The 16,191-nt window shown below is 36.1% G+C and overlaps 2 long non-coding RNA genes across 2 annotated transcripts; both read left to right on the forward strand.

Moving 5' to 3' along the window:
- The first annotated feature begins 9,624 nt into the window (after positions 1–9,624).
- Positions 9,625–10,613, forward strand: LOC130010849 (uncharacterized). The gene is made up of 3 exons (XR_008786121.1): positions 9,625–9,758; positions 10,276–10,305; positions 10,513–10,613. It is a non-coding gene; the product is annotated as an uncharacterized LOC130010849 (long non-coding RNA).
- A 2,244-nt stretch (positions 10,614–12,857) lies between these two features.
- On the forward strand, positions 12,858–15,782 carry LOC130010895 (uncharacterized). The gene is made up of 3 exons (XR_008786185.1): positions 12,858–12,974; positions 13,268–13,490; positions 14,914–15,782. It is a non-coding gene; the product is annotated as an uncharacterized LOC130010895 (long non-coding RNA).
- The last annotated feature ends 409 nt before the right edge of the window (positions 15,783–16,191 follow it).

Genomic DNA, 16,191 nt, shown 5'->3' on the forward strand with positions numbered 1-16,191 from the left:
CACACACACAATAATCCCATCCTTGAATGTCCACACCTAAGAGTTCACAGTTTGATCGTTCATAAGAGTAATGCATGAAAGATTCTGCTTTCTGACAAATTGGCATATCATCATTAAAATTTAGACATTGACCATCATTGTTAACATATTTTTTGAACTGACCAGATATATATTCTTCAACCGTTATCATCTCATTAGTCGATTTAATATGACCTAAATAGATTCGCTTATAGTGAAAAGTTTCTCCATATTCTTGAATGGACTTTTCTTGAATTTCTTGGGCCAGTTTCGCTGCCATATTTCTTACTAACATGTGTGTTTGTACAATTTTCCTTGTATGTTGCTCAGTTGACTGTTCAGTAGCATTGATTATGTCAAAAGACTTTTGTAAATATTTTTTTACCACCCATATTTTGTTCTTAAAATCAGTATTTTTGCTTTTAGCTTTATAAGCTTCCCTGAACCCCGCAGAGGCAAACATGTTTTTTTCAATAACAAACTCTACGTTGTGTGTGGTGCACACCATGTCATACAATCAATATCAAAATACATAATTCCAGCATCTGTTTTTGTGTCTTGTATAGTTTTTCCTAACTTTAACATATCTAATACAGACAGACTTTTTGGTATAAATTTACTCTTATTAGTCTTATCTGAATCTTTAGTTTCTATGACTTTGCGCTTGGGTGGTTGGCTTTGATCTGATAATGCAATTATTTCCGGATGTTTTCTCTTCCTAGGATTTTTAGCTTCAGTTGTAGACTGGGAGAATGGGCTGTGTGCCCTATTGACTAGGCCTAGATCTAATGAAGTCGAAGAGGTTATCCTAGAATTTGGAATGTCAATAAATCTGACATGGATTACTTTCAGATCCGGTATTTGCTTAAGGTCCTTGCACGATGGACCTTGTTCACCAGCTAGCACATCACACACCATATTGTCTTCTAAAAAGTGCTCAACACAGGCAGATTTTATATTTTCAATTGTAACTTCTTCATATTTGAAAGGAACAAATTCTCTTGCACCTATTCGACAGTATTTTTGTGCCTTCCCTGAAATTTCTTGGCTTAGTCTTTGCACAACTATACATTCGCTCTCTATGATTTTCGTTTTAACAGAGTCCTCTTTTTTCTGTTCTCCGCGGTTCCCCCGTTTTTTTGTTCATGGTGTCTTTAAATTTTTGCCAATCTGACATGATAGGAGGATAAAAATTAACGGATTAATGATCAAGATGATACAAAAAAAAATGATTACTACTAGTGCAGCAGACGATAAACAAACAAGAGTTGTCTCCCTTTGCGATATAATAGACTTAAATATCCAGTCTTACACATGGGTCAAGCAAGACCACTGATCTATATATATATATATAGATCAGTGAGCAAGACGTTGTTGATGATCACGGAAACCACCGACGGTTACCGATTAGCGTCAAGGACGTTTAATCACGTGACATGAATGATAGCGATAGGCCGCCCCAAAATTTTTATTTTACTTTTGCGTTAAAAAAAAGAAGAAAAAAAGTTGAATGATAGCAATAGGCCGACAAATATTTTTATTTTGCGTTTTTTTAAATCGGATAAAAATTATGACCTCTATAGGGTCCACAAGCTAAAAACGCAATTTTTCGTACAATCAGGGGCCATATTTCAGGAAGTTACGGTCCGATATGCGCGAATATCGAAAGGAACCGAGATCTTTGGGTTATAAACGTACATGTCAAGTTTCAGCAAAATCGGATAAAAATTGTGACCTCTATAGGGTCCACAACCTTGATATACCATATTTTTACGCTATTTGAGAACGAAGGACGGCCATTTTGTCTGTCAGTTTTGGGCCGATTTTCACGAAATTCGAACTCAGCCGTTTTGTGTTTTTTTACACCGTTGTTAGGGTGTAACGGTGATATAATAATACGTTTTTTTAAATCGGATAAAAATTATGACCTCTATAGGGTCCACAAGCTAAAAACGCAATTTTTCGTACAATCAGGGGCCATAATTCAGGAAGTTACGGTCCGATATGTGCGAATATCGAAAGGAACCGAGATCTTTGGGTTATAAACGTACATGTCAAGTTTCAACAAAATCGGATAAAAATTGTGACCTCTATAGGGTCCACAACCTTGATATACCATATTTTTACGCTATTTGAGAACGAAGGGCGGCCATTTTGTCTGTCAGTTTTGGGCCGATTTTCACGAATTTCGAACTCAGCTGTACTTAGGGTCTAACGGTGATATAATAATACGGTTTTTTAAACCGGATAAAAATTATGACCTCTATAGGGTCCACAAGCTAAAAACGCGATTTTTCGTACAATCAGGGGCCATAATTCAGAAAGTTACGTTCCGATATACATGAATATCGAAAGGAACCGATTTCTTTGGGCTGTAATCATACATTTCAAGTTTAAACTAAATCGGATAAAAAATGGGACCTATACAGTGTTCACAAACTAAAAAAAGTGATTTTTCGTACAATCAGGACTATAATCCATAAAGTTATAGTCCGATACATGCCTAGGGTGATAAACCTATATATCAAGTTTGATTGAAATCGGATAAAAATTGTGACCTGTAGACTGTTCACAAACAATTGTGGACGGACGTCCGGACGGACGGACGGACGTCCGGACGGACGGACGGACAGGGGCGACGACAATATACGTCCACATGAAAATGTGGGCGTATAAAAACGGTGAAATTATTGTTCGTCTCCAAACAGTATTGTTTACATTTTATTCTGCTTTGCACTGGTTAATTGGGCATAATAAAATCGTCAGCCATAACAGAACATTATGTAAACATATTTGGTCGAGTTTGGAGAGAGAGAGAGAGAAATGGGGTTTAACGTCCACTCGACACAAACTAGGTCATTTCGGGACTAACATATGGTTTAATTTTATTTTCATAATTCGCTTGCGCATAGGGGTAAAGCGTAATGATATTGTTTGTTAATCGGACTATGGACCAGTCATAAATTGGGTTCTTTTACTAGCACGCCAATGTATATACGGGACCTCCGTTTGACGTCATATCCCAATGACTAGACAGCTGTCCTTGTCCGGCACCCCATCATGCAAGGAACTTTTTCGGCCAAAATCGTGAGCGACCCGAGGCCTCCAGGCTAGCAAGCCAGCGTCTTACACACTGAGAGATTACGGCTCACTAGCAGTAGTAAGCGGTTGTTCTAATGTACAGTATTATAAGCAAATCGGTGTTATTTTTATATTTTATACTATAATATGTATTTATATATATACAGCCTTTGTAAGTTATTTAATGGAGACAGTCATACTATGAATGTTATTATGTAATTTGAAGAGAGAATAATGTGTATATACATCAGATAAAACAGCTAACAATACGCGTCGACTAAACCTACGCATATAAGTGAATCTACCATTCTCGGAGAAAACGTATTTCGAAGGATATAACCGTCTATGCACTGTCCCTGTTCTGCAACACTGACAGGGGAAAACACGAATGGGAAATTCCGAGAACTTTAGCAAACAAAACATCCTTGACCTAGTTATTACTTTATAGACTTATACAAAATCGATTTTATAGTTGTGGTGCATTTCAAGTTTTAGGCCCTTAAAATGTCCATAGTGGAAATGTTCATTATAATAAGAAGAAGGGGAAACTGGGGTACGCACCCTCTTTTTTATTGGCAGTATTTATATAAAAAATATATCTTCACTACAATTAGTACAATAGAAACATTTCTTAGGCTTAACACCGTTTATGTTATCCTCCTCAATTTGTTTGTCAATTCTCTATAAACTTACAATGACACAGTCTACATTTATTTGGCCTTATTTAGGATACTCGCATATTACACATACCCAACTAATATGGACTGTCGTAACAGTGGGGTTTCGTTTCAAAACGCGTTAAAAACAGCTCGAGGAGTAGAATGATCATTGGAAAATTAAAATGTAACTACTGTTTTAAATGAATTGTTCCGCATCGCTCGGCTCGGCTGGTTATTTATACATATAAACATTCAAAATGCTTTTATATACCAACGTTGCTTAACCTGTTTTGTCCTGTTGGGACACATAAATATGCTGTTAACTTACTACTGATTTTTCATTGTAGTATTTTATATATAGAGAGAGAAATTGGGTTTAACGTCCACTCGACACAAACTTGGTCATTTCGGGCTAACATCTGGTTTAATTGTATTTCAATAATTCGCTTGCGCGTAGGGGTCTTTAGCAGTGGGAGGAAACCGGAGGACCCGGAGAAAACCCACGAGGATAGACAGGCGACCCTAACCCTACTCCTTGTCATGTACAACCGGGATTCGAAACCACGCCAGTTGACTCAATGACAGGCCTTATGATACAGCACGCACGTGCTAACCATTCGACAATCCACCCCCCCACCCCAGTATTTTATATAAAATGTTATAAAATCTTGAACAGCACAATATCAATGTGGCACTTATTCTGTGACTGTGTCACAGCTTCCCTTCGTTTCGAACCTCACTTTGTGTACCGTTTTACACAATGATCAATTAACTCTGTAACATTGTGTTGATAGAACTATGTTTATATATCTTTATAACATTCATAATTCAAAGGTTATATACAGGAAACTATACACACAGCAATGTCATTAAATATAAGGTAAATATAGGTCCCGACCTCGAGTCAGAGACTTTGGGTATACGTCCTTCTAAGAACCCTACATCATGTCTCCCTAGGAACACTGCATGATGTTTATGCCATCCTCTAAGCCGGGGGCCCTAAAAGGATGATACCCATTCCGGTCCCTATATTCAGGGGATGTGGGTACGATCTACTAAGCACCCTGCATAATATCTTAAAAACCTTAATCGCTCTGGTTTAATTTATATACAAGTTTGTAATTAGGTACGTCAGCTATTAGGGAGGACCATTACCATATTTGGGTAATTGTTTCAATCGGGCACCCAGTTACATCAACCTTATTTTATAAAATTGGGCTAATTTTTAGTACTATGCAAGGTGCCTTATTAGCCCGAATCTATCTGTATAGCCATATAGTATTATTACAACAAACGTAATAAGTATATTTGTATATTTTGAGCCCCAAGGCGCTAGAGTGTGTCCGCTCTTTGACGGAAATGTCGGGGAAAAGAATGTCACAAACTGTTCCACGTGTAACATGTAACAAATTGCATTTTTAGGTCACTTGTCGTGGGTTTTTTTTCTGTGAAAAATGGTAAAGCATAGTTTCGCTTGGCAACAACCTCGGTTGCATCCCATCCCCTTTAAAATTCCTGTATCCGCCATCCTCTATTGCTTGAAAGAAAGAGATAAAGAGAGAAGCGGTCTAACGTCAATTCGACATAAACATTCTAGCAGAATGGTTTTAACCAGAAGCCTCTTATGTAGATAAATCGCCCATCAGAAGAGAAGAGAGTGTATTAAGTTATACTGGGAAGCTTGGAACCTTTAATCGTAAAGTTGTGTCTTTTTTTAATTCCGTATGGTTTTAGATAATTTAATATTGACCTCGATAACTTCAATGTCACGTATATATTAATCCAAGGATAGAAAGCGATGACACCGATTTTATTTAAAGTCATCCAATCCCAGGCAATCAAAGGGGTACGGGCTCTATGAATGTTAGGGGCAGAACCTGATATGCCCGAACAATATTTCGGGTTACAAACGACGTATAGGACCCCCCCCCCCCCCCAAAAAAAAAAAAAAAAAAAAAAAAAATGAAAGAGAATTTGGAAAGTTTGATGGTCGCAAACGCATTTTCCTGGCGGGAATCGTGATAGTGAGAACCTAGAAATGGTTCCACTACTGACGTCTTCCGCTTTACCCCAGCCACAGTGTGGCTCGTCCTACGTAGTTCCTTTGCGCAAAGTTTTTAGTCAATTGACTACAAAAAGTTTACTGGCCCATAGCCCCCTTAATTTACACATACACTGACCCCAAATTGTACTGCACATAGCTTAACATATAATAATCCAATTTCCATTGAAATCAAGGTGAAGTCTTACCGCATAATTATATGATTTGATAAAACCCAATTGTTGCGCGAAATTTGGCGAGATTTCACCTGGCTGGTGTTATGGCAGCTTACATTAAAATAAATGTCGCTTTGAAAATGTAGAACGCATTACCACAAAGAAAAAACTGTTCAATAACTATTTTAGTGGTCCAGTCTTCACTAGTTTTGATAGAATTACTTATTTCAATACAAACTTTAATAATATGTGTTGACAATTGTGCGTTTGAACTTGCGTAAGGAGTTTTAGACTGTATCAATTGTAGCGTTAAACACAGTTTAACGGTACGACATTTGTAGCTAGTGAGAACCTGGCGTTAAGACGGCTGCATTAACATCTTCTATGTCCGTTAACTATTGTTGTAACATCTCACTGATTTCCACGAATAAAATGAATAGACACCTTTTATGCTCCTTAACGCCGTCACATGTGTAAAATATAATAGATATTTGAATAACATCCTTGTTGAATTGAATAAGCAGGCCAATAAAAATATAACATATAGTGGAGATTTGTGTGTGAAAGCGGAAAGCGGTAAAAAATTGTAAAATCCAAGATGATATCAAAATGTCAAATGAGCCCATTAAAAGAAGCATGACGCCATATAGCCCTATAATGACATACAATGACATTGAACTTTTGAAATAATAATCCGAACTGAAAGTCCTTTCTGAGAGGAAACATTGTTTTTCTGTTTTCTTTTGTTTTGAAATATAAAACTTCCTGATCTATTTTAAGGCTTGTTTAATGCCATTTTCTATGAAACCAGAAGGATAGTTTTAATTTCGAAGGAAGTGTTTCAATTCCTGTAATCTTATGAGCTTTTTCTTATCACATGAGACGATTGTACAAATTCTTCAAGCAAGATTAAACGGGATGTTTCTTTTTGTAGGAGAAGGGTGTCATGAATTGAAATCTAAATACTGGTACGTGTCAGTAGTTTTCAGATAATGTTATCGTTACATCCAGAAACGTTTGTGGAATATGACAACGACAGTTCATCAATGTCGTCCATTCATCTCAAGCAAGAAGGATGTAAATGGGGAAAAGTAAATCAACCGATTCCCTGCGACAGAATTCATCGAAGATTAGAGACAGAAACGACATCTAACCCGAAAGAAAACGACGGCGTCGAGGAAGACATTTCTGAGGATAAAGGAATGATATCACGTATGTATCTATGTATCTAAGTATTATAACATACATCTTTGATATTCTTTTGGTTTTACTGATTAATAGGTTTTTATATTATGTATGTATTTTATGTTCTGTGACACAAAATCATAGGGAGATATATTTTCAAAGTCGATTGATTTTCTTTCCAATCATCCTATGATGCTCGATTAAATGACTAGTCTGGAAGGCAGCAATGGATGGCGAACAGAAAGGGACTCGGACGGCGATAGCTGCGGCTATCCAATCATCAACTCTAAAAAGAGATTGAAACACCGTGGAACTAGTATATTTATTTTTTTTTCGTTTAGTTAGATCGCAATCGGTCTTTGTGGATAGATATAGCCCGGGATAGAGTCCTAAAGAAAAGGGATGTTCGCAATACTGTTATAGCTGATTCCAGCTCCAGGCTAAAGGGGTTGTATGCGAATACCGAACGATGGATTACCTCTAGGTAACAGGAAATATAACTGCTCATGAAGGGGTCTTAATATCGTGTTATATGAAAAATTATGAGGAAGTTAAGCAATTATCGTAGCATACTGCAGTGCCAGCTTATTGATGCGCCTTAACGTGCAAACTGTCCACTATCCTTATTAAATATCAACATCAGAAATTTGATTTCACCCATAACTGGTTGTCCAGTATTGCCATATGTATAAACAAACATATCCATGAGATATTTCCAAAATCTGTGCAGTGATTATTTGGTCATATTTAGTGATTAAATAAATGGTTAGTCATGTAATGTATGACTAACTATGATATATGTGCACGTGCCCTCGACAACAAAGCTGGATGACTAAAACCCTAAACAGCAGCATTATAATAACTGATGAATCACTTGGAACTGTTTTGGTAGCTATATCCGCATTCAAGTATTAATACTAATTCTTGGTGTGGTGACTGAATGTAAAACAGGAACAAACTCAGTATTCAGCGAATGAACATCTTTCAGTATCGATACCATTTGTTATGTTTGGCTTAATAACATCTTATCGGCGAAGGATTGTCGATGTTGTCAACACACAAATATCAATTAAATCCTGAATTGTGTTTTGGAACAAAGCTTGCGATCTGTACCCGTTTCGCGGTTTGTCTGTGTACACGATTTAGTTCAGTTACGTGTGTATGGGTCTCGAGTTGAATTCCTTATCCTGTAGAAAATATTTGGTAACATTTGGGAATTGAATTATCATGTCACACTTTGTGTTCAGGTGTTTTCATGAAAGCCCCGATGGGAGCTGCTGAAGAACCCAATTATATTACAATTAATTGTTGGAATGGTTTGTTATTTGTTTTTACTTACGTAAAGTTATGTGTTAATTATTATTAGGTAATTACCCCCATTCTCCTCACAACTGCAGTAAAACAACAGACGTTGGTTGACATGAGAGGTGGTTTATTCATCTCCACAGCGTTTTGGATTCAAAACCCTTTATCGAATCGTTATGAAGATGAATAAACTACCTTATATGTCAAACTAGGTCTGTTTTGTGCTGCTGTTGTACGGGAATTGTAATAACTTTTAATGTCTACTCTCTCCGCTGGCAGCATCGTTTGACCCAGCAGCTACACAGATCTACCGGTTTGTCCAGCCTCTAGTACACATTTCAGGGAGTGTTGTGGACCCACTCCTCGTTTCCTATTGCTCATTTTATTGTCCAATTGCGACTATAAATTCAATATTATATGTATTTCAGTTGTTTTTAAATCAAATTTTAAAATTCGTCATTACTGTGGTGTTCCAACAGCCAATATCTGTTGCTGTTTTAAATAATGTCATAATCTTTCCGGGTAAGATGTGTAAAGTACTACAGTTGATACCTTTATATTTAATCCAAAAGACGGATGGTCCCGCGATAATGCCCTTGATTATGTAGACCTAATCTATCGCTATAGTTGTACACAAAGATAGTTTTGTTATACTTTTGTTTTGAACAATAATCGAATTGAAGTCGGGTTTCATGTCTTACTGTTGATCTACCCCGACTGGACTAATGACGACGGGGAACAATAATGGACACATTATCCTAATCTTTGCAGATAAGAAACAAAAGATACCCATTTTTCAAGAACTATTAAATGAATATGAAAGTGAAATATCAATATCAACCTTTCATATCAACAACGAACCATGTAAATCGGGAAAATTAAATCAACCGATTCCCAACGACAGAACTCGTGGAAGATCAGAGACAAAAACAACACCAAACCAAAAAGGAACTGGAGGCGTCGAGGAAAGCAATTCAGAGGATATCCACCTACCCAAATCGAAATATGATCATGGAAAGATCAAAATACGAACGGAACGAAAAATAGTCGATAGCGGATACAGGCTAAATGGAATTAACTCCACATCTGGAATATCAAAAATGTCAAGTATAGACACTTTTGCAGATCTAGCAAATAAGACGAACACTACAACCCAGGTAAAAGAGGTCAGTGGTGGTAGGTTTAATGCAGAAGATGATCTTGCAATTCAGCCTCCTACCAAAATATCAAAATTTGGACCACTGAAAAAAGGCTTTAAATTTAAATTAAATGGAATGATAATATTTACAATTAGTAAGTAAACTAAACTTCATTCATTAGGTCAAAATTCGAGGATTCAATTTCATTTCGAAACACATTGTGGAATTATTGCATGTATAGTTTTGTATGCCGTCCTACATGTAGTAAAGTTGTCTTTTGTTATGTCCTTGAAATATCTCCAAATAAAGCAAAAATATAATACTTTTCTCCGAGCAAACATCCCATATATGTTTTGCCATTACATGTTTATTTAAAATGATTACATCAGTGACAGGGTAATTACATTTGGTATTAGCAAAACCAGATAAACAGTTATAGTAGGGGTTTAAAACTTGAAAACACAGGCCACGGTACAAAATACAACTCTTTTTGGCTACAAACATCTCGAGGCTAGAATACAATTCCGCTCGGGCCTGGTTATCAAATGCAGTTATCAAATTAGGCTAGTATTTGGTGTCAAAATCGCTGATATGGTACTAATTTGGACTGAGCTCCTGTCAAAATAAATGCTTCCGCACCAAAACTACATTCCTTTCAATTTCTGTTTCAGGTTTGCTCTTAAATAACTCTTATTGCACAGGTAATTGTTCTTTGTTATAGAAAACGTTAAACTCAAGAATGGAAAACATAACATATATCCCAGCCGAATACACGAATAGAACCGTTATTAATATCTGCACTCCTACTGGAAGACGTTGTGGCATTGCGAAGCATCATAATCTCCAGAATATCTGGGTTTGAATAGAAATATATATTTTATTATTCTGGTGTTATGTTTGTTTTCTAGCTGCATCTTCTGAACAAACAGTGACAACACTGGGTAGTTCGGTTCAACTTAACTGGTTATTTAGAACGGACGATGCCGAGATCAAACCAATAATTCAGTTCCGGGTACAGTATATTTACATTATTTTACCACAGAGCCAAAAAACATCCTTGGTATGATATCTCTAGTGGTATAATTCCGTTCTATATCACTAACTAGAGTAAAACGGAATGATACCACTGTGGATACCGAGGGTAGGCGAAAACAGAATAGATATTAAGTTTTATTTTTATTATAGAATCAAGACGGTAGATTTAAAGAGCATCGGATCGATGGTGTAAAGTATGAGCTACAAGTGGCGAGAACAGATGGACAGATCAAGATAACCTTTCTTGTTCATGATATATCAGATAACGATTATGGTGTGTATAGATGTTATCTAAACAACCAACCAGGAGAATACAAAGACATCAATATCAGTTTGGCAGGTAAATTGTGTGAAATCGAATATAGCTTTCCAATAATCAAATGAATGTCTAAACCAACATAATTACAATTGTTATATCTTCGGTGATGCGATCGAGGAAGAAGGTTTGGTATATTTTAGGGATTTCATCTTGATTTGACATTAATAGAATTGCAACTCTAAAACCGATATTTAAATCTGGTATAGTTCTTTAACTAGTCTCGCGGGATTTGCTAGCGTGGTTCCACTTGACACTGGTGTAGGATGAGAAGCCTGGCATAGAACAACGTCTAGCTGTTCGGTGGGACAGAAAGCCGTTCTTCCAGGCGGTTCGAATTCGATAAAGATTAGCCCAAAAATTCCCTGTCCCAACATAGGACACTACATAACCTCGTATTCCCGTCTGCATTAGCCTAGGTTCGTGTAGAAAAGTAGCAAGTTACTCTCACCTCCTCATCCCATTAAACTTAAATCTTTTATATATTACCTTGATCAAAACAATGTTCCCAGAAAGCAATACCTTGTAATACGTTACGATTAAATTCAGATTTCACTTGGATGTCAACAACTCGAAAACCTGTAAGTTCAACTCTTCGCCAAGATGTGGAACTATACTGGGAATATAAAACCACTAAATCGATCAACAAAATCATCCTCAGTCGAAAACATCAAATAACCAATCATGTAAGATCAAATTTTATTATGTCAATCGATACTCAGTTTCCATATCGTGTATCAGAATATGACCGGTCGGGATTAAACCTGGATCTGTATGATAGATATCCCAGTTGGGGTATACAACCGAGTTTATTAGCTTACAGAAAACTGTATTAGAATAAAGTTAGTTCTATCTAATTTTAAAAGCCATAACCTTTATGCTAGAAGTATACAAAAGATTTTCAACCCGCATTTTAACAATTACATGCTATATAAAAATGTAGATATTATTTATTAAAGGTCAGTTCCGTTCACCAGTTTTAGAATTGGTTATGAGTAATCGACTTTCAACTGATACCCTCACAACACTATGGGTCGTCTGTGGCGTTGTTACCCCTCTCTACTGCAGCCGCTAACAATAACTGATTCCCTATGTTCGCGCTAATTCCGTAACCCTCCAATTGATCGACTGGGTCAAAATATTCTATGTTTGAATTGTATCTGAATCTGATAAATAAGACAGCACCAATTTATCTAACTTCTGATTGTGTTTTATGTTCGTTATACAGACTATAGATATTGGTAAATGGACGATCGAGAAAGGTTTCAAACAAAACAATGTAGATGTTTCAACTGAACTGATACTAAATACAGTATCAATAAACAACGGGGGTGGAGAAAGGATCAGTCTCCAATTACAAGAAACAGTTAATGATGATTTTGATAAAATCTACTACTGTCATGTCTTCTATGATGATCACATCTCTTACAAACAAGGTGTTGGACTGTTGGCTGAAAGTAAGATTTAAATTTTATAATTGAGAATATAGTTATAGTATCTGTTCAACATTCCAGTGTTACTACATATATTTCAACCCCCTTCATATTGTAACATTGACATCTTTTACAAAATTAAACCAAATATATTTTTCTACGTCTTCAACATTTTTATTATCACAGAACCAACCCATCATTTTACCGAACTTGCTTGAATTCAGAACGCAGCAGAAAATAGATTGCATACATAGTGCCGATGAGGTCTTGTAATGCATTGTATGAACTTTAAACCTATCGGGACATAACAACTTCATGGCTATCGAGATATAATAATTTTATGGGATCCATATTCTACATAATAAATATTCACCTGTACTAAACTAGTTGCAACATTTACTGGTGAAAAATGCATCCAAATGAATGGATGAAAAACACTGGTCTACCCTCTTAAATTCCAGGATCAGCATGTAAAGGTGAAGGGATAGAAGTTGATATAAACAGATCAATATTTACCTGGATGTATCAATATCGTTACCCGATTATAGCAGTTATAATATCGAGGATCGATAGCACTGGAAAAGAGGTGAGTAGTGCCTGTTATTCATTTATAGCCAAATACAAATCTAAGCCAAACAATTTAATCAATGGCTACTATTTTCCTTTGGTTCCAACCCTATTTTCGGAGAATATTCTTCTCTAAAATAGACACTCTAGGATATTTTATTCGGGACTAACAAATGGTTCCATTTTATGTCAATAATTCAGGAGATGTATCTACTATGCTGATTAGTTGGCAAGCCCACCAAGACATTGTTACCGTTGCTTCGAAAATGTAAATATCAGTCGATGACATCATGTATTTTATGTCTTTAATAGGAAGACGATCTGGGGTATTGGTATCAGAATAAATTTGTACCCGAACCATTATTTAAAGGCAGACTGGTATTTAATATAACAGAGGTGGCTGATGACAGAAGGCAGATAACTCTTGTTTTAATTGATACATCCGAAAGTGACTTTAATTTAACATACATATGTAGAGTGATACCAGGTGATGGCCACTTTTGTCAGTGTCGATTGCAACTTAACGATGTCGATGGTAAATATTATAAACATTTCTATATTTACTTTTTAAGTGACGTCACAAATTACAGCCTTGGGTTGATTTTAGTCACAATTTATGTCCCTGGCTTAATGAACAGAAAATGTTCTTTCAATTGTTAATTGTATGTTTGTGATATTTGTCCCCGGCCTTTTGAAGAAAGCAGGGGACTATTAAAATGGGTTCGTCCGTCTGTCTGTCTGTCCGCCTGCCTGTCCGTCCGTCTGTCTGTCCGTCACACTTTTTGGGACACAATAACTCTCCTTCTAATTGACCTAGAATGTTCAAACTTGGTGTGGGTGTATATTAGGTCAATGCGTTGATGGAGTTCGAAGATGAGCATTTTCTGCTTAGTGTAAGCAGAGATAAGCAATTTGATTGATTGATGCTTTGGGACACGATAACTTTAGTTCTAATTAAGTGAGAGTGATGAAACTTGGTGTATAGTTTTATTACATCAGTACCTTGATTAAGTTCGATGATGAGCATTTTCCGCTCAGGGTAAGCAGAGCGATAAGCAATTTGATTGGCCGAGACTTCGGAACACAATAACTCTCCTTCTAATTGAGCTAAAATGTTCACACTGCTTCTAATTGAGGTAGAATGTTTAAACTTGATGTAGATGTTCGTCTTGACTGAGTTCAATGATTAACATATCGATCTCAAGCTAAGCAGAGATAAGCAATTTCCTTGGTCGATGCTTTGGGACAATATAACTTTGATTCTGTCTGATAGAGAGTGATGAAATTTAGTGTATAGTTGATAAACAGTTTGATTGCTCGATACTGGAAAAAAATAGATGTGCGATTAATTAATATGTGGCATCTATTTATTTGCGGATTTCGGCGGGGGACATCAGCCTCACTGTTGGCTTGTTGTTTTTATTTTGTGATTTGATTAATTTTGTCTCGAAATGGCATAATATATTTGGAGGCGTGTCGCCATTCTGCACACATCGATCGTTCTACTTTGAGAATAGATCTCTGTGCAGAATGACGTGTAGAAACATCTGTCCAGAATGACGTGTAGACACATACAGTGTCACACATACAGTTTTAGCTTCATATGGTTTGTCGTCGGTTATTGCTGACGTTTCATAGCGACATGAAGTTTAACGCCCACTCGACACAAACTAGGTCATTTTGGAACTAACATATGGTTCAATTTTAAATTATCTTTTGCTAGGGGTCTTTAGCAGTTGGGGAAGCTGGAGGACTTGGAGAAAATATACGAGATTGGACTGACAATCCTACTCCTTGTCACGTACTAGCCGGGAATCGAAATCACACAACTTGAATCAATAACAGACCTTATGATCTAATACTCCTCACACCTACCTCTCAGATATGTCGGTAATAATCCCAGAATGTTGTATTCCGAAAGTCACTTTTAAAATACATTATTTGTTATATTTATATAGATTTAAACCACGACAACTATACGGCTATTACTAATGTAACCAAACCACGTGACAAGATCGTGTCATCTACAAACTCCAGTCCAATTATTGTCGTGGCTGTTATAATTCCAGTACTAGTAATAATCTTTATACTGACGACGATTCTTGTAGTACGCAATAGACAAAATGCTCCTATCCCTCTTCAATGTAATGAAAAAGAACCATGTAGTAGTAACCATGATAGTAGTAATTGTAATACGAAAGAAAAAACCCATTAGTAGTATCAGTGATGGTGGTATTTGCGATATGGGAGAAGTGATATCTTTGTCACCTTCTGGGTAATATAATTTATATTTTGAAATGTATTATGTAGGTATCAGAATTAATTTTGTAATGTGCGTTAACTTTAGTTGTAGAATGATTTTATAATACGATCATGTGACAATGAGATTTCCGTTTTGGCGTAAGGTCAATAAACGATAGTAAGTACAGATGTATGTAATGTTTTGACAATGAGTCATTAATATGTTTGTTTTAACCAGAATCTCTTTTAGTTGGATAAAATATTCTATTTCTGTAAACGTAAAGGATGTTTCTATTGTAAAATCACCACGTTTTTAGTTCACAATTGGAGGGTCTTGGACACTAACACCTGATTTAGTTTGTAGTTAGATCAGTTTTTATTATGGAGATTATATGATAAAACTGCCCGATATATTTATGAAACTTTGTACGCCCGTCAAATTATGTCGTTTGCCAAGTCGAAATATCTGCGTTGAATAATTTTACAGTTTATATGGAATCAAATTTTACTATGTTATTGGTTTTACTATTACTTTTCTAGACAAAATCTCATAAAGCGTTTAATATATCTTTATGACAATTGGTAAATTGGCAGTTGAATAATTTTACTTTCATTATTCCAAGGCATATCTCAGAAGCCATTCAAGATATATTTATAAAAGTATAAATTATTTTTACAATTATTTTTAAATGTTTGCTTTTTTTAGTATCGATCACTTAAAGCTAAACTCCGGTTACAAAAATACCGAAATAATTAAATAAAAAAAAAGTTAACACCCCCAAGCCGCCATACTTGTTTCCAATTTGTGAAATAAATATGGCGGACATGGAGGCTTATGGCCTGGAAAGGTTCGCCGATCTCACTTCCAGTTTGTTTCTTGTCAGCTAGCTGTACACATCCGGCCTTATTCTCTACACACACTTCACTGATTACTCTATTGTTTCCTAACAGTATACCAAATTATTGAAGATTGCAAAATGTCTGATCAGGTAAGC

The sequence above is a fragment of the Patella vulgata genome, chromosome 2 (assembly GCF_932274485.2).
Source record: "Patella vulgata chromosome 2, xgPatVulg1.2, whole genome shotgun sequence".
Classification (NCBI taxonomy): Eukaryota; Metazoa; Mollusca; class Gastropoda; family Patellidae; genus Patella; species Patella vulgata.